Genomic DNA, 26,542 nt, shown 5'->3' on the forward strand with positions numbered 1-26,542 from the left:
ATGACACTAAACTGTGAGATACTAATCCAGGTTTGTCCCAGTTTAGTGAACATGTTGTGCCCTTGGATTATCTTCTATTCAGGAATGTCAAAGCGAATGGCTGGCCACCTTTCGATTTGAATATTCATTTGGCAAAGGGTTTATGCCAGGTGCCCTACCAGATGTGCCCTACCTCTCCCTCAAGATGTGCAATGAACCTTCAGTGACCAGAGCAACATCATACTGCAACCATCGGAACTCGTTTCAACTTTCTTTTCTTCTCTCATTCTCTTTTCTTTCTTTTTCCCGCTTTCTCCCTCTCGCTGTCTCTTTCTCCCTCTCTCTCCCTCTTTCCCTCTCTCCCTCTCGCTGTCTCTTTCGCCCTCTCCCTCCCTCTTTCCCTCTCTCTCCCTCTCGCTGACTTTTTCTCCCTCTCTCTCCCTTTCGCCGCCGTCTCTTTCTCCCTCTCTCTCCCTTTCACTGTCTCTCTCTCCCTCTCACTGTCTCTCTCTCCCTCTCTCCCTCTCTCCCTCTCACTGTCTCTCTCTCTCTCTCCCTCTCTCTCTCTCTCTCTCCCTCTCTCTCTCTCTCGCTCTCTCTCTCGCACCACAGCCGCACATCCTCATTCACACAAGCTCCATGACTTCACACTATCTATTTTAGAGGCAGGTTCCCACATGTAACGGAAAAGTCGCTAAGACACCAGCAGCCTGTCTCCTCTGCTTCTCTCATGCAGGGAATCTTCTCACAGTTCCACCCTTCCCAAGAACAACATGACCTAATACATTTGTGATTTGTTCTCAGAAGTGAAAAATACAGGTCTGAACGTTTGCAGCCCAGGAGTCTCTCATTTTAAATACGGCCAGTTTCCCCTATATTCTGTTTGTAACCATGGACACAGACTGCGTGGAGGTAAATTATCTAGAATTAGGTAAACATGGTAGTTGTGAAAGAAGTGCAAGTTTAAATTTCGAATTTAACTTTCTTAGGTACTTTTTCTCATCTCCAAACTACTCTAGATAGTCCTTTGTGGAGATGCAATGGCTTTGTCTGGAAGGTATGTAGGCATTCATCTTTTTACATTTGTTGTTCACATTTAAATGCATTCTTCTTACACTGAGTGCTAGTTTCCATAGAGATTGATTAATTTAATGCAGTACTGTGGAACTTTATTGTGCAATTACATCTCTATGGAGACAAGCAGTTGGCTGATCCTCCACCAGCAAAACTACAATTATAGAACTTTAAAATAATAGTTTGAGTTATTCCTTATTCATAAATTGCACTGAAAGTCATATGTTATAAACAGTGAGGATATTCTTGACTCCAAATGTGTGGCAGAGTGGTTAGCACAAGAACTTGTGTTTGATCTGAGCAGTGTGAGCATCAGGCCTCAGCTTCACTCATGCTGAATATACTCAATATACTGAAGATATGTCATGGTATTGATCGGTTGGTCCCATAGTTGCATCTTGTAACCTTCCAGACAAGACTTCACATATAATAAATGTGCAAAGACTACAATCCTCCTCCTCTTTGCCCAAGTAGGGCCTATCAGGTGTGCTTTAAAAACTCCTCAAATGCCTGCGGTGTTGGAGGAGAAAAGTGCTTTGCTGAAGAACATTACCTGAATTGTATAATGGGCCCATAGAAGCACACAGTAGTGGACTGAACAGCTGCAGGGTTTGTCACTGAGCAGCAGCACAGTTTCACCAGACCAAGAGGATCGGGAGAGGACTGCTCACTTTAAGAGTGAACCAACTGATTAGTGTGACCATTCACCAGCTCAGCTCACAAAGTACCACAAGTTAACTAAAATATGTATTAACTCCAGCTTGAATGGCAACGTTTGCACGCCCCTGATCTATTATAATAGCTATAATTACATCTCCTTCAGTAGAGCATTTTATTCATTTTCCTTGAACATACATTTGCATAATGTGTTTCACACAAAGTAGCTTTCCCCTCCCACTACACAATGCAATACTGAAATCATCCTTCCCCCTGCATGAGCACCCTGTTTTTACACATCTCAATTCCAGTGTCTCATTTGTGAGCTGTTTTTGTTTTGTTTTGTCAGTGGCTGCTTAAAGAAAACAAGTGGTTCATGCCACCTCCAAAGGAACTTCTTATTCTCTCTGAGTGCAATCCAAGCCAGATGTTAGGGAGTTTTAAGTGGGGCTCCGCACTGTGCTCAGTGTGAGGGTTTCAAAAGGCTCATAGAGAGCAGTATGTTCTGTTTGGAGACAAGTGTAGAGAGGACACAAAGGGATGACGACTTCAGGGCGTCTGCAGAGAAGCTGGGAGGGAGAGGACAATGTGCCAATGCACTGGTTTGAGTTCGCTTGATCTCACTTGATTTTATTTAACAGACAAATATATATACAACTTTTTTCCTGTTTTTATTGCTGAAAGATTACTTTAAAAACATGCATTCTTATTATTACGAGTGAAGTCGCCTCTCCACAGATCTGACCTGTAGCTTGGCCTGACCTCACCTGCTTGTCTCCATCGAGACAGATACGTTTGATGATGTGGTAGAACATTCCTGGTGAAGTCAAGCCTCATGCTTGTCACCATGGAGACCTCAAGCATGTGCACCTTTAACAACACAGCCATCATAAAGATGTCAATTGCACTTTGATTGATCTATTATCTTAAGTCTTTTCTTCGATCACTGAAGCCTGAAATGTGGTGGAGAATTTGTAGTAGAATTTGAATTACTTTGACAAGGGACGAGTGAGATGCCTGATTAGACCATCTCCGAAACTGTAGCTTTGTGTGCTGTTTCTGGACTGCAGAATCAGCCAACTCAAAATAGCCCAAGCAACAGTGGTGCACCGGTGACAGGTGATGCATACACATGGGGTAGAGACTGCCCCAAGTGGTCACCATGTCGCCATGACAGACGAGCGCGAAGGCATGGGAAATGTAAAATCAAACCTTTTATTAGTAGCTACTACTGCTGCTCCTAAAATAATAGCAAATACGATTCTCACAAAAACTACTTCTACAACATCTACTACTACTCCTACAACAACACCTACTACTAATCCTACAACAACTACTACTACTCCAACAACAACTACTAATCCTACAACAACTACTACTCATACAACAACTACTACTACTCCTACAACAACTACAACTCATACTACAACAACTACTACAACTACTACTACTACTACTACTACTACTACTACTACTACTACTTATACTACTTATACTACAACTACTACTACTACTATTACTACTACAATTCATACAACTCCTACTCCTACAACAACTACTACAATCATACTACAACAACTATTACAACTCCTACAACACAATAACACAATAACACAACAACTACTGCTCATAAAACTACTCAAACAACACGCCTACAACAACTGCTCCTACAACATCAAATACTACTATTCCCACAACAACAACAACAACAACAACAGCAACAATGACTTGCTGCTGATAACACCTCAACAACTGCTCCTACAACACCACTGCCTCCATATTCTGTTGCCGCGGTGTCATTGCAGCAGCTGATGGTGGAATGCATAACAAGAGCTTTTGTGCTGGAAATAGCGGTGGAGCTAAAAAGGGAGCGGGTGTGACTGCTCCAGTGATCAGGGACAACAGGTGAAGGCGCTCTGTCTCTGAAATGCCACCAGCGCATTAGCCTTTGTCTCTGCAGATATTCCACACAAGTGATCTCTGCATTAGTTAAAAATGATTTGAATGATTGGTTGTGAACAAAAATACAGTCTAATTTTCCGACTGGAGACAAAAGTGAAGTGAAAATAATGTGGTTTCAATGGATGGCAAAGGAAGGTGTTTTTGGCAAATGAAAGCCACTCAGATAAATGTGACTGATATCACAGCCTGGTTTAAAGACATTTACCCTAACCCTATTTTATTTTACTTTGTTAATTCAATAGGATTTTGATTAAGACAAAATTAGATTTTTAGATTTTACTGGAAACATACAAAAACAATTTTGACCAGTCAAAACACAATAAATTCAATGTATTCATATACTGTATGTATATTTATTTATATACTGTATGTATATATTTTTGCACGCTCACAGGTGATTATTTCAATTCATTTTATTATTGTGAAAAAAGTTACTTCAAACTACAAACCACAGGGCCTCACTAGAAACATAAAAATACATAAAAACATAAAAATGAAATAAAACGTCTTCATCAGTGTTAATTTTCTGGCTGTAGCTGTTAAAGTCTCTGCAGGATATTTAGATTGTCTGCCTGAATTAATTAACTTCTCTTTGGTCATAAATCAAAAGTGAACAAAAGTAAATCCCACATAAAAACTTGCAAGTAGAGCTGTTAATACATTTTACAAGCCAATCTGGGGTGGTCTGTGGGCCTGGTTTAAAAGGGGGTCCCTAAAGACAGCTGATTAAATATACTTTGAGATTATCTTTTTTGAGCAACACACTATTACACCCACGGGCCTTCAATGTGGGCTCCCGCCACACGTCCATACTGACCCCTACAGTCTGTAGAACAGGGGCAACATGCATGAGCTGCCGGTTTGAGGCGCTCTCAACAACTGTCTTTACCTGACAATTACACCCGTAAAAGTGACCTAAATGACCTATCTGAGGTTGAAATGTCTGACAAATGCATCACAAAGTGCAGAAATATCCCTGTATACCTTTATACATTTCAATTGTCCACCCTGAACATATTTCCCTTAATGAAAACAATATGCATGCTTTAGTCCAGCATTACAATTGGCCCTTGTTTAGAGCTGGGTTGTAGCTAGATGTAGGTCCAGCTCTGGAGGTTCCTGTAAATATTAGTAATAGTAGTAGTAAAGTGTGTGAGTTTGTACTTAAAATGTGTGAGTTTGTACTTAAAATGTAAAAATATATATAGATCCTTATATTTTTGTTGTAAATACTACTAATAAGTATACGTTTTGCAATGCTTTTACCCATCATAAATTAAAAATATATATTATTTCCATTATAATACACAACATTAATTATTAGAATGCACAAATCAAGTTTCCAAAAGTGATCATCTAATTGTAAATCCGCCTGACAGTTGTGACAGTGCAAATGCAAATGAATGGCTGGTGTCGTAGTACAAACTTTCTTCCCTTTTTTAGTCAGTCAGCAACAATAGTGATATCTACAGCCGCTTTGTCTGCAACACAAACACATATGTGCATGTAACATAATCACATTGGTCAGATCATGTCATAGTGTTTGGCAGATCAAGAAGTTTCACTCTTTCCTCCAGCTGAATTCATGCCACAATAACTGTAAAATCTGAAGCACTGCAGCATTATGCAAAAAACGTGTTTGCAAGCAGAGTTGAGCGCTGTGCTATTTCTGATGTGAACACAATATCGTTATCAGATTACACTATAACAGAGCAGCTGTAATTCAGTGATCTGGACTGACAAATGTTCCTCGTTCAGTGCTGAAAGTCAATTAGACATGTACAAGTCTAGCTAAACAAATAAGACAATTCTTCAAACGCATGTCATTAAGTAGTTTCAACTGCCAGCAGCTTGATCAAAGTTGAGTTAGAAATAGAAAGATGGGGACTTGGGTGAGTTTGTGGAGAGCCACTGGACGACTGTGGGTCCAAAAGGGACTGAGGCATGTCCATCTTCTACAAAACTATCACTGAAATAGTTCTATACATGTGGCATCATTTTGAGAAGCATACAATTCCTTAAAAAGATCCTAATTCCTGCCAAAACTACATACACTTACATGTTACGTACTACATGAGCGTGATTGACAGACGGATTACCGGATTGCAGTTTACGGGTGAAAATAGTTTCACTTGCAAGGACAACAACCACAGCAAAGTGTTGATTGGCAGGCGAGAAACATGAACAACACAAATTCTTCTTGCGATGAGGGCTGAAGGCTCCCGGGCCTCGATACCCCCATCTAGGAGATAAATTAGAATAATTAGAACAATTAAAAAGAGGGTGGGAGGGAGGGAGGGACAAGAAAATCATGAACACAGGTGTACGTGATCTGGATGAGGAAATAGTGTAGCCGCAGGAAGGGGCGTGGTCCTGCATGAAGGGGCGTGGTCCTGCTCCAGAACTTAAGAATAACAAACTTATCTTCATGTGAAATTCTTCAACACTAAAAACTGTTAACCATTTACGATCTGCCATATATAGAATCCGCCTGGACATTATTAAAACATTTTGGTAGTATTGTGTTATGTTATACACTTATACAACCCTCACACTTCAAATTCCCGCAATTTATTACTAATGCGATTTAAAGTATATATATTTCTAGCTAAGATGCCAAAAAAATTACAAAAAAATGTGCCAAATTGCAGAAATTTTTTCAAACCCGATAAAAGGTATTTGAAGACTCTGCCTTGATACATTTTTTGAGATACAGATGTGTTATTAATATCAATAAAAACAAATTGACATTTTAATATGCAAGAGCTGAATCAAATAATTAAAAACAATAACTAATTTATGAAGTGGCGAATAGTTTTTAGTAATTCTTTACAGATCCAAAATAAATACACTTTTGTCATTTGAGCAACATTTTCTTTCATTGAATGTGCAAAAGATGAAAATATTGAAATGTGAAATCTTTCAAATTATCAACAATTTGCTTAAGAAAGACACCACATTATTTCACTTAACAACAATACGTTTTTATATATTTCAACAAAAATCAACAAAGAAAATCAATTTAAAGTTATTCTAAGGTATTGTCGCTGTTGCTTGTGCGTTTCATGATCTGTTTCACGATTCTTTTTCACTTTGTTGCACACTTATCCCTTTCAACATTTGCTTTGCGTTAAAAAGTACCAGTGAAGTTTATCGGCACGGCTAAACCAACAGTGCCCAACTATCCAATGTCCTTTCAGCTTTAACAAAAGTGATTAAACCTTGACAGAGGGGGGTCTCACTTCTCATCGAGTTAATTAAAATTGACCCCAATCTTAATCAGCCTCCCCTCTGCTTGTGAGGAACGCGCTCAAAAAAGACTGTGGAATAATGAGAAGGGGTGCATCGGGGCGACTTGACTTTGAGGATGTAATTTAGAAGATTTTTATTGTCAGAAATAAGTAAATGTCCTCAAATGAGACACTACAAAGTACAGATGTTTTATTATTTCACTGAATAATCTTTCATTTACGTGGGACATCGTGAATTCAAATGTATTTTCTCATTAATATTGATGGCATGATCCAAATAAAGTAGAATAATGTGATTTAAATACACCAAGAAACGAGCTCCAAGTAACGTTTACACACGTACTGAACATTTAGATGTGCATTACCCGGTAACATTGCTCTATTTTGATGTCATTTCACAGTGCAGTGGTTGGCATTAGTGCGTTTAGGGGGAAGTCTGCTCCTCTCAGCAGCAGACGCTCAGCTCTCCTGCAGGTCTCTAATCAGGATAATCACACCAGCACCAGGCAACAGGCTCATGCTGAGTGCTGTTATTACGCTCCTGGTTTGGTCCTGATCTGGTCCTGGTTTGCTCCTGGTTTGGTCCTGGTCTGGTCCTGGTCTGGTCCTGGTTTGGTCCTGGTCTGGTCCTGGTTTGGTCCTGGTCTGGTCCTGATTTGGTCCTGGTCTGCTCCTGGTTTGGTCCTGGTCTGGTCCTGGTCTGGTCCTGGTTTAGTCCTGCTTTAGTCCTGGTTTAGTCCTGGTTTAGTCCTGGTTTGGTCCTGGTTTGGTTCTGGTCTGGTCCTGGTTTAGTCCTACTTTAGTCCTACTTTAGCCCTGGTTTGGTCCTGGTTTGGTCCTGGTTTAGTCCTGGTTTGGTCCTGGTCTGGTCCTGGTTTGCTCCTGGTTTGCTCCTTATTTGGTCCTGGTTTGGTCCTGGTTTGGTCCTGGTTTGGTTCTGGTCTGGTCCTGGTTTATTCCTGCTTTAGTCCTACTTTAGCCCTGGTTTGGTCCTGGTTTGCTCCTGATTTGGTCCTGGTTTGGTCCTGGTTTGGTCCTGGTTTGGTTCTGGTCTGGTCCTGGTTTAGTCCTGCTTTAGTCCTACTTTAGCCCTGGTTTGGTCCTGGTTTGGTCCTGGTTTGGTCCTGGTTTGGTCCTGGTTTGCTCCTGATTTGGTCCTGGTTTAGTCCTGGTTTGGTCCTGGTTTGGTTCTGGTCTGGTCCTGGTTTAGTCCTGCTTTAGTCCTACTTTAGCCCTGGTTTGGTCCTGGTTTGATCCTGGTCTGGTCCTGGTTTGGTTCTGGTCTGGTCCTGGTTTAGTCCTGCTTTAGTCCTACTTTAGCCCTGGTTTGGTCCTGGTTTGATCCTGGTCTGGTCCTGGTTTGGTCCTGGTTTGGTCCTGGTTTGGTCCTGGTTTGGTTCTGGTTTGGTCCTGGTTTGGTCCTGGTTTCATTATGGTTTGATTTAGTTTTGCTCTGGGTTTTGATTTGATGTGTTAAAATGTGGACACAACCTTAGTTTGAAAATTACGCTACAAACAAGCAATTTATGGTGGTCCTCTTTTGTGGTTTACAGGTTGTGTTTCATGTTAACATTAGGTAATTTTCCTGCTTTTGGTCCCAGAAATTGTATGTGGACTAGAGCCAGCTATTGTGAGACTAAAGGTGTGTTCAGACTTGCACATAGACCACAACGAAACTGGGATTAAACCGGAACTAAACATGGAACTATAACAAGTCTACCAGGGCTAAACCAGGACTAGAACATGACCAGAACCAAGTCTTTATCAGGACTAAATTTATACTTTTGTCTTTTATTGGCTTTTAAACATTTTCATTCATCTTGGCCTTTATATTCTATGTTTTAGAACTTAAAATAGCTCAAAAGTAGATCATGAGCGTATATAATATCCCCTTTCAATTATCCTTTTGGATGTAAATTTAGGTTGTGGGTTCAATCCCTGAGCTATAGATGTCGTCCAATGTATGAAAGTAGCTCAATGTAACTGTGGACTATTTTTGTACTACTACTGTTGCCCAGGCATTTTCTCTTTGCATTTTCAACACTGTGAATAACCTGGGTCATCTTGTCCCTCTAACATAGTGAAACGCAGTCAATACAATGTAAGGCTCTTGCTGTTGATGGGAAGAAAACGTACTGCTTTTCTGTATTCAGCGCCAGCCATTCTGCAGTGATCTAATCTGTGTTCTGAATGTGAATTTTCGAGGTGGAACCGCCTTGAACTGTATTACAAAAAAGTATCTGTGTTGTGTTTTAAAATGGACAAATTCAGTGACCGCGTTTCAAATTCAGAAAATAAAAACATAAGAAAAATGTTTAATTTGTTCCGCTAAAGGACACTTGTTTACAGTATAGCGCCTGTGTTGAGTAAATGTTCAAAAATGTTCATGTTTTTGCAAGTGTTTGGTTCTGTAAAGATATGTACATTCCACTAATGCTTGTCATTGAGTGGAGACCATGGCATTTTGCTGTTATCGAAATGAATGACTATTTTATGTTGTAAATGGTGTCAACAAACCGGAGCTAACACACATTTATAAGCCATTTTGTTTGTGTGTCTATTGCTGTTTGAACCTGATGCCTTTAAAGTTCTTCTGTCGTCCAAAGGGATTTTGCATTGATTACAGGAGAGAATAAATGATTTCTATTTTTTATCCAAATTCCCAAAATATCCAAATTGTATCCATTTCTCCCATGTATAAAAACACAATAGAAGCTCTGCAATAAATGTGTGATAAAGTAAACCAACACTGCGGCTAATGCGGGGCAGTTTGTTAACCAAATACCTGAATCCAGAATCCCATAGTGAATGAATCATGAATTAAGCCCATAGCGGATGTTCTGTATATAATATCCCAGAAGCTGCAGAAGTATTAAGAGCCAAATTAGCACAGGCTTTATTACGTAAGTGTAATTTCATTCACTGATGGAGCGCCCCCCAAAGGCTCACAGTCATCTTTATTTACACAAGAATCTCTGTGGGATCATCAAACGGCTCTGCACAAGGAAGACTATGTGAATAAGAATACAGCTTCAATATCTAGTATAATATTATAATTAACATAGTCCCAAATATGAAAGAAATATGTTCAACCCAAAAATATATTTAAAAAAGAAATGAAAGCAATGTCTATTTTTAAAGTGTTGTTGATTAAACGTTTGAGAGTAGAATAGAGACCAAAGTTTGTGAGCTGATGCAGGGATTTGTCAAAACTGTTTCTGTTGCTTAAGTTAAAAAAATAAAAAAAAGTGTTTGCTTTATTTATTATAAAACATTGATCAATTTCGTATTTTTGAAACTGTGGAAATCATACAATTTTGACAAAAGGAGAAAATGCTCTTTTGTCATAGCCCAAAAAAATATATATGTTCACTTTTCTGGGCTTTTTTTTTTTTTTTTTTTTTTTTAAATCATTTTGGGGTTTACCACTTCAGAAGATTTGAAACTTGCCATTATACAATAACATTTCAAAATCCCTGCTCTGGTATTTGCTTGTAAGTAAAGGGACATATTTTGTGCTTTACAGAATCTGATTGTGTTCTGTTGATGCCTTCGTTGTACATGACGTTTACTGTACAGTGGATGTATATTTATGTGCCAAATGTACCTGTGCTTAAGTGTCTCTATTATTAAAGAAAATTACTATTTGCATATTTCTTCAGTGTTTGTGTTTTTGCAGAAGATTTGGTGTCAGTGTGTGTCACCGAATACTGATGTTACATGAACAAGACGGAACTGCAGCTTTAATCAGTTTGATTAGATTTCATTGAGTGAATTTTATTCATGTTTTGCTCTTGGATGTTTTTCTTTTTTGTTTTCTTAATTAATTAACACTTGATGCCTGATGCTGAGACGGGTCATTCACTCAAAGTATTTCCTGTGGAAGTTCTTCAGCTGCATTTGGTGTAAAAAGTCTTTAGCATTTCAGAGGTCCATATCCACAGTTCAACATACATCAGAATTCTGAACTGAGGATCTGAGGTCATAAAATACCACATATACTGTCTGGCCAGCCCCTGTTTAGGCATGACTCTGGTCAACAGCAGGAGGCCGGTCCATGTTTAGTCCTGACCAACTTTACTTAATTGTTGTAGTTTTTTTTTACTGTGGATACATTTTATTTTTATTGTCATGAGTATTTTTTCACTCATGTATCTGTACTTTTACTCAACAAAACAACAACACACTAAATTGAGTACTTCTTCCTGAATTCATCAGTAGCAGCACCACCACAACAATCTTCACCCTGGGTCCCCCCTACAATATCTATTCCCACTAAAGAATCCTCACTCTCCTTTCCATCTCTTCTCTCACCCAGGGGCCTTCCCAACCATCTTGAATATCTGATCAAATCAGGCATTAAGATAGTTCCACACACGCCCAATATCGCAAGATCAAGGGTTCTGATGTCAACAATGTTGAACTCTTCTCCGCTCAAACCTGTGCCCCCGACTCCTGCAACACCAACAGAAGTTGCCCCACCTATACCCAGAGCGATTTCACCTAGTCCCAAACTCTCCCCGGCTCCCGCTACAACAACAAAAGCCCCACACCCCACCCCCCCTCACCTTTCACATGGTATCTCCCATAGCTAGGATGCACTGGGTCTCAGCGTTCCTGGGATTTACAGTCATGATAAAAATCAAACCAGCCCGGGGCTCTGTGTAAAAACAGCCTCCCCTAGTGCTATTTCTGTAGTCACATCACACAGATGGGAAAACAAAATGCCAATGCTGCCGAATCTGAGAAATTTGATACATATTGCCAGTGAAAAGATCATGCCCAGTACCATTGAAACTTGCTGTGCTAAATGTCAGATCCTAATGTAACATATTCTTAAATAATCATTTTATAACAGAGGAAATTCAGTGCTGATATAATCTGCTCCACCCAACTTTAAATTTAGATCTGAAACACGAGAAAACAATAAGGGTGGAGGTGTCTGTGCAATTTTTAGAGATTGAATAGTTTCTTTAGCATGTTTTTATCATTTGAGTATGTATCCTTTCCATTTTATAAAAGTTATGATTTTACCGAGATGCTTTCAGTCGTATGCACAGACTTTGATGGTTTGGTCATTACAGGTGATTTCAATGTGCATGTTGATAATGTTTGTGACAGAAACACTAAAGAGCTTGATGCTGTCCTTGAAACCTTCAGTCTTACTCAGCACATGAGTGGCCCCAACCACAGCAGAGGGCACACTCTGGATCTTCTAATCCCAAAGGGTGTTAATGTTTCAAACGTCCATGGGTCGATGCTGCTCTGTCTGATCATGTATGTGTCCTCTTTGACCTGCTTGTTTTTCCCAAACCACCGGCTGGCCCTGCAGTTGTTCAGAGGAGACACATAAATGATGGCACAGGTGCACTGTTTATATAAATTATACACTTTGAAAATGTCTCATGTTCCAATGTAAATTATTTGTTGAACTCTGTTACATCTAGTGTTTTGAATATTCTGGACAACATTGCCCCTATGAAGGCTAAAATGGATAAAAAAAAAATAGGCAGAAGGTGACACTCCCGGGTTCAAAAAGAGATTTTCAGAGAAAAGTTGCACATGTAAAACCTGATTTTATCTATACTAGGGAAGGATATTTTTCTGAAATAATTGGAAGCTGTAATAACAACTCACGTTACACTGCAGACTTCAGACACGACACGGACAGCTGTGTCCTGCAGAAGTTCTCTGACGACTCTGCCATCATCGGACTCATCACGGACGACGATGACGCGGAGTACAGAGGACTGGCGCAGGACTTTGTGGACTGGTGTCAGCGGAACCACCTCCTCATCAACGCGGGGAAGACCAAGGAGATGGTGGTGGATTTCCGCAGACGCCACTCCACTGCCCCCTCACCAGTGAACATCCAGGGACGGGACATTGAGAGAGTGGACTCATACAAGTACCTGGGTGTTCATCTGAACCACAAACTGGACTGGACTCATAACACAGACGCACTGTACAGGAAGAGCCAGAGTCGGCTCTACCTCCTGAGGAGACTCAGGTCTTTTGGAGTGACAGGGCCACTCCTGAAGACCTTCTACGACTCTGTGGTGGCATCGGCCCTCCTGTATGGTGTGGCCTGCTGGAGCAGCAGCATCACAGAGAGGGAGAGGAAGAGGCTGGACAGAGTCATCAAGAAGTCCAGCTCCGTCCTGGGCTGTGCTCTGGACTCGGTGCAGGAGGTGGGGGACAGGAGGGTCCTGGCTAGATTCACATCTATGCTGGACCATGAGTGTCACCCCCTGCAGGACACTCTATCCACTCTGGAGAGCAGCTTCAGTGAGAGACTGATCCACCCTCGATGTGTGAAGGAAAGGTTCCGTAGGTCTTTCCTTCCTGCTGCTGTCAGACTTTATAACAAAAACTGTTAGTACTGAACACTCGCAATACTGACCTAACCTAATACTGATGTGCAATTCTGTCATATGAGCAATTGCTGTTGGAATTCATGTGCAATTCATGTGCAATTACTGTGAAATTCATGTGCAATCTATGTGCTGTCGTGACACATATTCATGTGCAATTACTGTCGGGATCACATGCAATGGTATTTATGTATTTATTTATTTGTCTATGGGAGTTTTTATTTATTTATAGGAGATCTTCTACTGAAAGTGTTTTTCAGACTTCCTATAAGTGATCTGTTCTTCTGTATCTACCTCTGTATCTACCTGCGTTGCACCAATGAAATTTCCCCATGTGGGACAATAAAGGAATATCTTATCTTATCTTATCTTACGTGTCCTGGCTGCCACAGTAACCAGATCAACAAACCCTCCAGCTCAGATGACGTTAAAACTAATATCCACATCCAAGTGTAATGAGTTTGCATTATTCTTTAATGACAAAGTTTAGGGCATTAAAAATGCTATAAATTCAACAATGCAAAAAATAACCCTAAATCCACTTAGACACTTAGAGCTGACTCACCTTCCAGTTGTAACAGACAAAACTGTCCAGGCTCGATGTGTTACCCACCGGATTTCTAAAGTCTGTGCTGAACAGTTTGTTAGCACCATTCAGGGGGTGCTCATAGTTAACATGTCACTTCAATCTGGAACATTCCCCATGTCTTTGAAAATTGCCATAAAGCCTCTCCTAAAGAAGAGCAGTCTTGATGCCGCAGTATTGAGTCATTACCGGCCCATCTCTAATCTACCATTTTGGGGCAAAGTCCTTGAAAAGGTTGTTTACCAACAGCTCACAGATTTCCTCTTAATAAACAACTCCTTTGATGTTTTTCAGTCAGGTTTTAGATCTCATCACAGCACTGAGACTGCTCTTGTCAAGGTGACAAATGACATCCGCCTGAACACTGACACGAGCAAAGCCTCAGTCTTAATTCTTCATCGATCATGGGATCCTCTTACAGAGACTAGAGGACTGGGTAGCACTGGAACTGCCCAAAACTGGTTAAAGTCCTATGGAAGACAGTACTTAGTTGAAATTGGTAACTGTGTCTCAGAATACATGCCCCTGATCTGTGGGGAGCCCCAAGGGTAAATCCTGGAACCCCTTCTGTTCAACTGTTCCTAATCTGTGTTGCAACATTGGAATTTCCCCATTGTGGGACAAATAAAGCTTATCTTATCTTATCTTAACCTCTACATGCTGCCGCTAGGACACATTTTTGCTACGTATCAATTGACTTATCACAATTATGCATGACAGTGACGACACTCAGATCTAAATTTCACTGACGACAGATGAATATGTACCAAAAGATTCACATCAAGTTAGAAATTTGAGGGTAATAACGTACTCAGACTTGAACTTTAACAGCCACGTCAAATCAATCAAAAGTGTCTAAAGACTTGGAGAGACTTATCCATGCGTGTTTCTTCAGTAGATTAGACTACTGTAACGGCCTGCTCACTGGCCTCTCCAAACGAGCTGTAAAACAGCTGCAGTACATCCAGAACGCTGCTGCTCGGGTCCTGACTAGAACCAGGAAGTACCATCACATTAGTCCTGTTCTCAGGTCTCTGCACTGGCTCCTGTGGCTCAGAGAAGAGACTTTAAAGCAGCTCTGCTTGTGTACAAGTTTCTCCATGGCCTAGCACCATAGTACATCTTGGACATGGCAGTGCTATATGAACCATCTCAGACTCTGAGGACCTCAGGGACCGGCCTCCTGCTGGTGCCCAGAGTCAGGACTCAACATTTGGAATCTGCGTTTCAGTTTTATGCAGCTAAAATCTTCCTGAAGATGAGAGACAGGCCTCTACTCCAACAATGTTCAAACTTAAGATGATACCAATTTTGTTTATATGACTCAAATTATTTTCTTTGCACTTTTCTCTTTTGTGTCTGTTTTGTGATGGATCGGACGCAGTGTGTGCAGCTGGGGATGAATGTCTCAGACACTCGAACTATAAGCACAGGATCTCCACAGGGCTGTGTACTTTCTCCTCTGCTCTTCTCCTTGTACACAAACTGCTGCACCTCCATCTACGACTCCGTAAAACTGATCAAGTTTACAGACGACACCCTCATCAGGGTCATCTCGGACGGAGATGATGAGTCTGTCTACAGGAAGGAGGTGGACCGGCTGGTGTCCTGGTGCAGCAGTAACAACCTGGAATTCAACGCCCAGAAGACAGTGAAGATGATCTTGGACTTCAGGAAAGTCACAGCCCCCAAGCCCCCCTCACATGACAGACTCCCCCCACCACCACCGTGGAATCCTTCTACTTCCTCGGCACCACCATCACCCAGGACCTCAAGTGGGACCTCACCATCAGCTCCCTCATCAAAAAGGCCCAGCAGAGAATGTACTTTCTGCGGCAGCTGAGGAAAGCCAAGCTGCCAGCGGAGATGATGGTGCAGTTCTACACGGCCATCATTGATCCATCCTCACCTCCTCCATCACCGTGTGGTGCCTATTTATCCTATAGCAGATTAAAATATTTTTTGACCGATAGAGGTTGTTTTATCATTGTTCATTGTTTTATGTTGCACCGAATCACCAAAGCAAGTTCCTGTTTGTGAATTCTGTTCATTGACGATGGAAATAAACCTCTTCTGATTCTGATTTCTGTCATGTCTTTGTTATTTGAATGCATTTTTTTCCTGTTACGTGAAGCACTTTGAATTGCCTTGTGTACGAATTGTGCTCTACAAATAAACTTGATTTATAATTGTGGTTCTACTGATGTTTTCAGTGGACTAGATCAAACACCTCCATCTGGCCAAAGAAGAAGTGCATTAGTCGTTCTGTTCTGAAGCAAACGGGAACAGACAGTGGCTTCAAAACAGATGCATCTCCTCCTGGTCCATAGTAGGTCTTTGTTGTGGCTGACCCTGGATCTGGGACTGGAGGCTGAGAGAGGTAAACACAAAGAACAGAAACGTGGTAAACGTGTAGCAGGAGCATCGCGAAATATACACAATATATTGAGAGGGAGACAGGAAATTAAGAAATTTGCACATGATTTAATTTACATTATTTAAAGTGCTATTCAAGATGGATTTAGATTTTTTTTGCCTGGAAAATGGAAAACCGTGTCAGAAAGTGTACAGGGTATAATGTATAGTTCAGGCCATATTTGCAATGTTCAAGTCATACGAGTTGTCGAGCACCTTTGACTTAAAAGCCTAAAAAAGAGGATTATTTTAGCTTCTCCAGGACTCAATTTGCAGTTGTAATTGTGGAAGAAATATTATCATTTCAGCCTTTGCTTGAACTTGCAAATATAACTGAGAATAAAAACTCAGCCCAAGGGAGGCGGTTGATTTACTTTAGTGGAATTGTTCACTTCCTGGCTGTGATCACCACTGCACGGTGCTGTCCACATGTAATGCTGTCACCGACTGGGAAAAAGGACCCCAAAATAAAGAAAGAAAAACCTGGACAGTCCGAAAGAAAAAGACGACACAGAGATCATGAACAACACGGAACAGAGGAGCACAAGTAAATTACTCAAAAGGATGTAAAGCACAGAAACACAATGATGAGATAACAGACATGTGGAAATAAAACAGAAAATACACATAGGACCGACTGTGGTGTTTGTGGTTGTCTGTTCTTGATGTGAATATTGTTACTTTCTGTCTTTTGTTGATGCAGGAAATTGAATAATTTGCACAGGGTTCTATATGTTCTATCTCAGGGTTCAAATATGAGCTGTATTCAGTATTTAACAAGTTTGTGTGCAAAGATACACCAGCAATTGTACCTTCTCTGGAGATTATGGGTGTTTGCAGGCAAAATATTACGCAAAAAATACTATATCGAGTCTGTGCTGAGGTCTGGTACAGTTGGCTGGTTCAAAAACCTGACAAAAATATAAATCACTATCCTCAGATTGGTAAACTGGCTGGTGAGATCATGTCAGTCAGTGAAAACTCATCTAAAGCATAGATAGAATCCCTTTATGTAAAAACTGAAATAAATAAAATGAAATGAAATGTTCCCTGTGTGTTGGGAATATGATGGTCTGATTTCCCATTTGGAGTTGTCCAGTCTGCAGCTGCTCTCAGTCCCTGTCTCTTTGGAATAAACTGGTAACAGCTGAGACCAGAGAGTCCAGAAGTAACCAGCTGTGGAGAAGAGCCTAAGGGAAACTGTGACAACCAGCACGTGAAATTTCAACACAAAATATGTGTTTGTTTTGTATTTTGCTTCTGCTTTTTTTCAATACATATATAGCTTTCTGTCATGGAATGTTGTTCTAATACATTTGTTTCTGATGAAAATCAAGCAAACATTTTCCCGTTTAAAAAAAAAATAAATCTAACAGATGCTGGAGGGTCCAGAGAGAAGAATAAGTCAAAAAATAAAATAAAATACAATTACTTAGCCGTTATTCTATGAGTCATCTTTTGATCTTTTGCAAAAGTCCTCAAATAAGGTGAAGCTGAAACTTTCTTTAACTGCAAAATCCAGCAAACTATTATGTCAGTTTCTGCAAATTTCAAAAAAGAAAAAAAAATCTTTAGCATCCTCATTTTAATCTAGTTAAAATGGCATAAAATGTTTTTAAATAGTAAACATCGGAGGTCGGGACTCGCACCTTGGAGAGATGGTTTCTCCGCAATTCTGTGTTCCAGTTGTCAAATCGGGAAATTTTTTCGCAGTGGATTATAGTTTATGAACATTAATGATATGAAACAAGTAATATAAACAAGGAAAGTGCTTCAACAAACCTAAACGCAGATCCAATCAAGTTAATTTATCAACCCGGACAGTGTTATTACATTTGCAGTTTTTAAAGCATCGTCTGAGAGTGGATTTTAGCTTCTGTTGACGTTAGCTCCGTGTTGACGTTAGCGACATTAGCATCACAGAGCATTTTAAACTGCAGCTGCTCAACGGCAGGAGCAGCTTCACAGCGGAGAGACTGTAGGAATAAGTAAAGGTTAAATAGTACAAGAACTATCAGTATTTTACCTATTGGATTTTAAACTTTATTCAAACCCAGATCGCATGTGTGATTGTCCAACTCGGATAAACTCATGTGTTCAGATGTTCCAGTGTGAATTTACAAGTAGGCGCTCCGAAAACTCGACCTTTGAGGACAAACGTAACGCAGCATTAGTCGACCATACATGCGTTCTCACTTCCGGCAAATTACCAGTACATCCGGGAACTTGTATCCGCCGCCATTTTGACCGGGTGACGCTTGCAACAGCTGGACAGCACGTCATTTTCTACGTCATACTGAGCGCGGCATAATACTTTACAACTGCATGGCTACTATATTCACCAAAATGCCAAAATACTGCGTTGTTTTTGGATGCAATGTTCGCGTATTGGATAGTCAGAAACTTAGATTACTGCGTTGTTTTTGGATGCAATGTTCGCGTATTGGATAGTCAGAAACTTAGATTACTGCGTTGTTTTTGGATGCAATGTTCGCGTATTGGATAGTCAGAAACTTAGATTACTGCGTTGTTTTTGGATGCAATGTTCGCGTATTGGATAGTCAGAAACTTAGATTGCCGGGTGAAAATTCCCGGGCTTTAAATCAAATAGTCGTAGATACTGGGCCAATCCACATCAGGCCAGTCAGTCGGGTTGTCCTTCCACAAACCCTGCGGCATTCTGTAGGGACATTCCGCTGGTATCAGACCAAGGAATGACAGCTTTGTCATGTACCTTTTTCTGCCGTCATCGTCTAAAGAATTATAATATTCGTAGCTCATTATGCCGCGCTCAGTATGACGTAGAAAATGACGTGCTGTCCAGCTGTTGCAATCGTCACCCGGTCAAAATGGCGGCGGGTACAAGTTCCCGGATGTACTGGTAATTTGCCGGAAGTGAGAAAGCATGTATAGCAGTCCTCAAAATGGCGCCTATAGCAGGAAGCTGAAACAGTGTTCATGGGTCCGAAGTGACGTCACACACTCGTTTCAACTGCCATCTTGAGCACGAAAGTGGACTTACAAAAGTCACTCCAGACTGAGGCTGAGCTGTTTCAGGTAGTTAGCAGCTGGCTAATGCTAGTTTACATTTTATTGTGTAGCTCTGCTAATAATCGTTAGCCTACTTGCAGACAGTTTTAACTAGCCCAATTTCAACTGTCCAGGTGTTATATTTTAGGATCCGTGCTCTTGAACGCTTTGAGGCCTTAGACGAGGAATCTTAGATGTAAATGTCCACAAAAGTTTGTCACTGCTTTGAAGTGTTGTCAGTGACTCGTCGCTGTAGATAAGGATCAATTAAAACCCATAACTTCTATCTTCAGGCCAACCCTTTTTATTTTCAATTTTATGCACTGTTTTACAGCGTAGATAGGCAACAGAATGTGGCGAGGTCTTAAAAATGGAGATAACAACAAGACTGAAACTCATGAATAACAAAATTGCTGTTGAATAATAAATAATAAATCTATTACATTCTCCATGGCAATTTAAAAGTAAATATTAAATCATTTGAATTGGAAATAGACATCAAAATGTTGCACATAACGGAAAGCTGAAAGCCTTGAATATTCACAATTTTTTATTGTTCATTATTTTGTTATTCAGAATAACTTCGATCTAACTTTCCAACAAGTGAATGATTCTAATTTCTATAAATTAAACTTATATAGTACCACTGCAATCTACTGCCCCCTGCTGGTCTCATTCAACACTTGTTGATTTTATGCATAAGTAATATATTTGTTGTCTCGTTTATGTCGGATAATGCCTTTACTCAAGAGCAAATATAGATCATATGTAGACTCCTAATCTATATTTACCAATCGAACTTGAGCTGAGTGTTTTGCTCTATAAAATCCAATCACGGCAGTGGCATGCGTCTGACACATTTATTAGCACAGCCTCAGAGGAACTCCATGAATACTGATGTGTCATATCAGTGGACCAGGTGCTGCCAGAACCCCATTGATTTGACTGTGATGTAGTGATTAGAAAGGGAACATTTGATTTTAGCAGGAGTGATGCAGTTTTTCATTTTTTACTGTGCACTTTGTTGAAAGCGACCACATCATGCAGAGGCTGAGAAGACTTTGGTGCGGTCGATCATGGTGACAGTTGTGGAGAGCAGATCAATAGCACGTCTTTCAGTGGTGTGGCAGAGATAAAAGAAGAAAATGAGTGACTTATTGGACATGTCGTTTGTCAGTTCTCATATGAAATGTTTGACATGGAGAATTGAAGCTTTTAGGGACGTGCACGCAACAATCATGACTACGATTGCACTGGACCTTGAAATAAATATGTTGCAAATAAGACCAAATAAATCACAGAATACAGGTATAAAGAAGATGAAAAAAAGAGTTAATTTGCAACTCTACAACAGCAAATGCAGCGTGTTGGACTGTGGAAGTTTGAGGTTCTCTTGTTCAAGATGGGAATGAATAATGTGGAAATAATTCATAGTCTGTGAGTTATAAAGAGAGGCAGGATGTGTATCACAAGAGAAGTGTTGAAGTTTATTTACCATCAGTACTGGACCCGGAGACTGGAACACATGTAGGTCTGTGTGAGCTTCCATTGTTAGCTGTATTTGATTAACTATTCACAAAGAAATGTCAAAAAGGACCGTGCTGGAAGTCTCCTTGTCACAGCAGTGCAATGGAAAACCACCATCACTAAGGATGAGGAATGTCAGAGAAACACATGTCAGTGATGCTACACCATGGAGGATCTACTCCTACAGCTACTCCTCCTACAGCTGCTCCTCCTGTAGCTGCTCCTCCTGTAGCTGCTCTTCCTGTAGCTGCTCCTCCTACAGCTACTCCTCCTACAGCTGCTCCTCCTGCAGCTGCTCCTCCTGCAGCTGCTCCTCCTGTAGCTGCTCCTCCTGTAGCTGCTCCTCCTGTAGCTGCTCCTCCTGTAGCTGCTCCTCCTATAGCCCTGTAGCTCCTGTAGCTGCTCCTCCTGTAGCTGCTCTTCCTGTAGCTGCTCCTCCTGTAGCTGCTCTTCCTGTAGCTGCTCCTCCTACAGCTACTCCTCCTGCAGCTGCTCCTCCTGCAGCTGCTCCTCCTGTAGCTGCTCCTCCTGTAGCTGCTCCTCCTGTAGCTGCTCCTCCTGTAGCTGCTCCTCCTATAGCCCTGTAGCTCCTGTAGCTGCTCCTCCTGTAGCTGCTCTTCCTGTAGCTGCTCCTCCTGCAGCTGCTCCTCCTATAACTGCTACTTTTGAATCAGAATCAGAAATGGTTTATTGCCATTGCTAAATAACTGAATTTACAAATATAGGAACTTGCTTTGGTGATTGGGTGCAACATAAAACAATGAACAATGATAAAACAACCCACATAAGTCAAAAAGAAAAACAATTTAAATCTGCTATGGGATAATAAATAAGATCAAATAGGCTTTCTATGTACACAAAATGTACTGTTGAATTTACTGATGTAGTGCAAAAAGTGAACAGAGCAGTGAGTTTTGGATTAAATTATATGTAAAGTGACAGGTGTTCTGTGACAGGTGTTCTGTGACAGGTGTTCTTCTCCTGCAGATCGTTCTCCACAGCTTCTTCTGCACATCCTCCTCTCCTTGTTCCCTGACTTTGAAGCTCTCATGCTGTTGGAAACACTCCCATTGTGTGAGTCAGTCCCTCAGAGCCTCTTTGCTCTCTGCAGTCCACCTCTTCACCACATGGGGCATCACATCCTGGCTGCAGGGATGGACTGTGTGTGTTGTGGTCAGCTCTTCCTGGGGTATGAGGGGAATATTCCTCTTTGGTCAGTCTCTGTAGAGCCTGTTCATGCCCGCGCACAGACCAACACACACTCGTTCATTCCTCACTTTCCCCCGCTGTTTCATTCATTCGCACCAGACGCACCTCACGCATCATTGACATATTTCCCCTCACTTCTCCGACACTAATTTGCCAAGAGCACATGTTATGATAATACTGACAATCATACACACCAGCTCTTATCTGTTTCGTCTTGTAGCGTCGCTCCTTCGATGCGACGCGTTGGACCAAACCGAGCCAGGACTTCCAGGTAGTTTAAATGTGATGCTGACAGTGTGACATTCATTCATTTTATTTATTTATTCATACAGAGAAATGAGAAAAGTTATATTTTTCATATGTATCCTGTCATCCATGATGTAACAGTTTTACGCATTTCTATTGCTGTATTTTGAACATGAACGTGTAATTAATGAGGTCTTGCTTTGTAGGGGTTAGGGAAGCTGCCACATGTTTGTTGCACGTTTATTTTGGGTTTTAATTATCCATGTGTTTTAGGAGTCTTCCCCATTGCCTCAAGTATGCTCTAACGGTATCTTTTTATTGTGTCCATGGCAAGAGTTTTGAGGCCCAGATACATCATTCTTAAAGGTCTCATAACATGCAAAATCGACTTTTCAGAGCTTTTAACCTTCTTACATTGCTATTTGTGCTTCATATATGTCCCCAGAGTGTTTTTTTGATTGATTCCCGCAGTGTTTAGTTATATTACAGACTATCTCCTTTCCTCGAATCTCCAAACTGACGGGGGGTGGACCGCGTCATAATCACAGGCACGCGTCATCATCCCCTCTCCCCCCTTTCCCCTTCCCCTCCCGCCTGATGCCTCCCGCCCCCTCCCCCCGGCTCCGCGCTGCTGCAGGCTCGTCTCCCCATACAAGCCCCGGAGTTTTTCTGCTTCGATTTACGACGAAACACGGCTCAAAGAGGCCCAAAACGTCATTAATGATATTGCACTCTTTACTATTATCACAATGGTGAAGGTTTATGAGGCAGTTGATGCAGCAACCGGGAAAATAAACGGAGAGAAGTTCTATCCGATACCGAAAAAACAGGAAATAAGAGCGCGATGGACATAAGACTTTTACATATATATATATATATATATATATATATATATATATATATATATATATATATATATATATATATATATATATATATATATATATATATGTATATATATATAGATAGATAGATAGATAGATAGATGGATAGATCTGTTCTGCGCACGCTGTAGAATAAACACCAGATTCATTTCGGCTCAAAGTAGTGTTGATCTGAAGTTCTATTGTTTCTCACTCATTCGCGCGGAGCGGCGCATCGCGGAGCAGACAGCTGTGGGGCTACGTCACGCGTGGGCGGGGCACACACGCGCTCTGAGACTACGTCACGGGTTGGGCGGGGGAGCCAGATCGCTCTTCGCAAGGGTGGGGGCGAATATCAAACCAAGCCGTTTGCATTTCCGGGTTGGTGAGGGGGTCCAAGGTCTGGGTGATATTTCTTAACTATTATGTTAATGGTGTTGCACAACACTTATTATTATCAATTATACACTTAGGATAGACTACGAAACGTGAAAAAAAGCATGTTATGGCACCTTTAAGTCCAGTGGGATGTCGAAAACAGCCTGCAGGCCTTTGTTTGTCTCAACATTTCATTTTCTACATAACTCGTTTGGGTTGTAAAATGCAGTTGTGCTTTTGTATGGTGTAATTTGTCCTTGTACAGATAAATGTCAGAAGGACACAGCTGACAGCAAAGATTTGGACTTTTCTGATATTTGCGCAGTTTATGCAGACTTTCTTTAGAGTTTATAATTGTTTAGATTAGCGATCAGAATCAAGATGTCTCCGGGTGGCGCGCAGGTCACACGATTCGATTGCCTTCACCTTCACCCGGGCAAAGACAGGTCTCTCAACAGGAGCCAACTTCAGGCAGTTCAAGACCTTTGAGATGTTTTACAGCTGCATCGATCTCCTGCAAAGCCACACGTCCCAGAAGCGGGGAAAAGGTTAACCCTGCAGCTGAACATGTGCATTTCATTACCAGGGGACAGCTTTAGTCCTCTCACTGTTTTGTGTGTTTCCCTCTTCACGTCTGTGTTGTGCTCGTGTCTGCCCCGAATCTTGTCACTCCAGACTGATCCATGTCTCACTCTGAATTGAGTTCAGGGTCAAACTGGGAAGGCTCTCAGCGAAAGTTAAAAAAATACTTTACGCTGATTGGTAGCAAAAGTGGCGTATTGTACCTCTGACAGCCGTACAACAGTAAAATGGACTGATATTACAATTATACAATTAGGTATTGTTCTTTTTTGTCATTACACAAACAAGTTGTAACAAGAAGTGGGTGACATGGACAAAAATCAATATCTCTCTAACAATATTCAGTCCGTATTATGTCAATCAAACAGAAATGTGTTTAAACGTGCCTTTAAAAGTATTGGTTGAGGATTAATCATCAGACAAATGTGAAATTATTGATGTGAAACTGTTTAAATATTGTTTTAAATCAGCTCTTTTTGTGGTGTTTTTACTCCAAACAATAAACTCAATAATCAGATTTTGCATATCTTCAAAAAACATTCAGAATATTATCTAAATGTTGATACATTGGCTTCAGCTATGAGATGTCTTGACTTCATATTCTCCCTGTAGCAGCTTGTCGGGTGAATTTAAATGTCCTCAGTGTGACTTCGTGCCTGATTGACAATAAAAGCCCCTGCCGAACGGAAATTGGTCCTCATGTCACAATATAACCATTTAATAACTACATATTCATGAGGTAATGACGTAAGTAATCTATGAATGATTACAGAAAGTACTTTATCCATAGTTTTATCATGTGAAAGGCAGCTGTAGTGATATATTCCTCTTATCTCTGCTCCATGGAGAATCAAAGGCAGCGGGTGGTACTTTGGAATGCTCCATGTCTAATTTGGCCCGTTGCTGAATTTGAATCCACCGCTACGTGCGGGATTAATTAAAAGCGTCGGAGGCTACGCAGCTGCATGAGAGAAAATATCACTCCATTTTTAATCAGCTCAAATCAGGATCCTGTCAGTCATTGGTGCACTATCGATTACTGAGATGGACAGAAGGTTCATGGGAACGGGCGAGGCTTCCCCCATTCGCACAACGTTCTCTTTGAGCCCTTTCATTTTGATTGAAGTTTATATATTTACATTTATACATGCTCACCCTTCCCATCAATCTCTCAAATATGCAAAAATGTGCAGCTTTCGTTAAAGAATAAAACCTGAGCATATGAAAAGGTTTGGCTTTCTTTATTTCAATACTTGGAAAGCTGAATCCACATTTGTATGTAATGAATTGTTATATATACATGTACATTGTGCCCATCTTTGTGCAATAGTAGTAATGAAAATACATTGAATACATGAAGATAGATTTGTTTGCTCAAAACGTGCACATAGAAGCGCTTTGTGTATTGGAGGACGAGGAAGACGTTTTGCTCTGACTGGATTTAACAGTTTGATTTCTCAGCTCTTTCTCGGCGGCTTTCGGCGAGAGTTATTTAATAGTGACATTATTATTGATTGTTAGTGAGCTATGACAGGATGTATCTTTATGAATCTGACAATAACACACATGTCTAGAGTCAGATTTAGTTGGGTTTATTTCTGAGCTGTAAAAACGGCACAGTGAGGTGTTGGTGGAGCGATTAAACTCACACTGAAGAAGGAAAGTCGGTTGTGTATGAACGGACGCCAAATACTGTTATTATGTCTCACTTTGGTTCAAACTGAGTAGATATAAAAACATAATGATGCACTTCCAGGTCCTGCACCATTATCCCTACATGTGTTTTACATCAGTTACATTAACTCAAGTACGATTACGGGAGTAACTTTTTGAAATGATTGTTCTTTGCAGTGAATTTGTATTGACATGATCCTGTTCTTGTTCCTGTGTGAAGTAACATTACTCTAACTGAGTAAAAGTGTTGGCCCCTTTTCCCACAACTGACAAAAGCCTTGTCTTGACTTTGTTAAATCATTTGAACAGTTTTGTCTCTTTCACCGCTCCTTCAGAAATGTCCATCCTTTGAAAATACCAAACTTATAAGTTATTGTCTTGTCCTTCAAAGTACATTCACTAGCAAGGACCACGCCCCCAGCTACGACGCAAAGTGTTGATTGGCAGGGGAGAAACATGAACAACACAAATGTACAGAAGATGATGCCTTTTTGGGGCTTCTTGCGATGAGGGCTGAAGGCTCCCGGGCCTTGATACCCCAATCTAGGAGATAAATTAGAATGATTAGAACAATTAAAAAGAGGGAGGGCGGGGCAAGAAAATCATGAACACAGGTGTATGTGATCTGGATGAGGAAATAGTGTAGCTGCATGAAGGGGCGTGGTCCTGCTCCCGAACTTAAGATGACAAACTAATCTTCATTTAATTTCAAGCTACTCGTTACTCTCTTTGGAG

Source organism: Eucyclogobius newberryi, unplaced genomic scaffold, assembly GCF_026437365.1.
Source record: "Eucyclogobius newberryi isolate DKJ021-1_F unplaced genomic scaffold, fEucNew1.0.hap1 SCAF_6, whole genome shotgun sequence".
In the NCBI taxonomy this organism is placed as follows: Eukaryota; Metazoa; Chordata; class Actinopteri; order Gobiiformes; family Gobiidae; genus Eucyclogobius; species Eucyclogobius newberryi.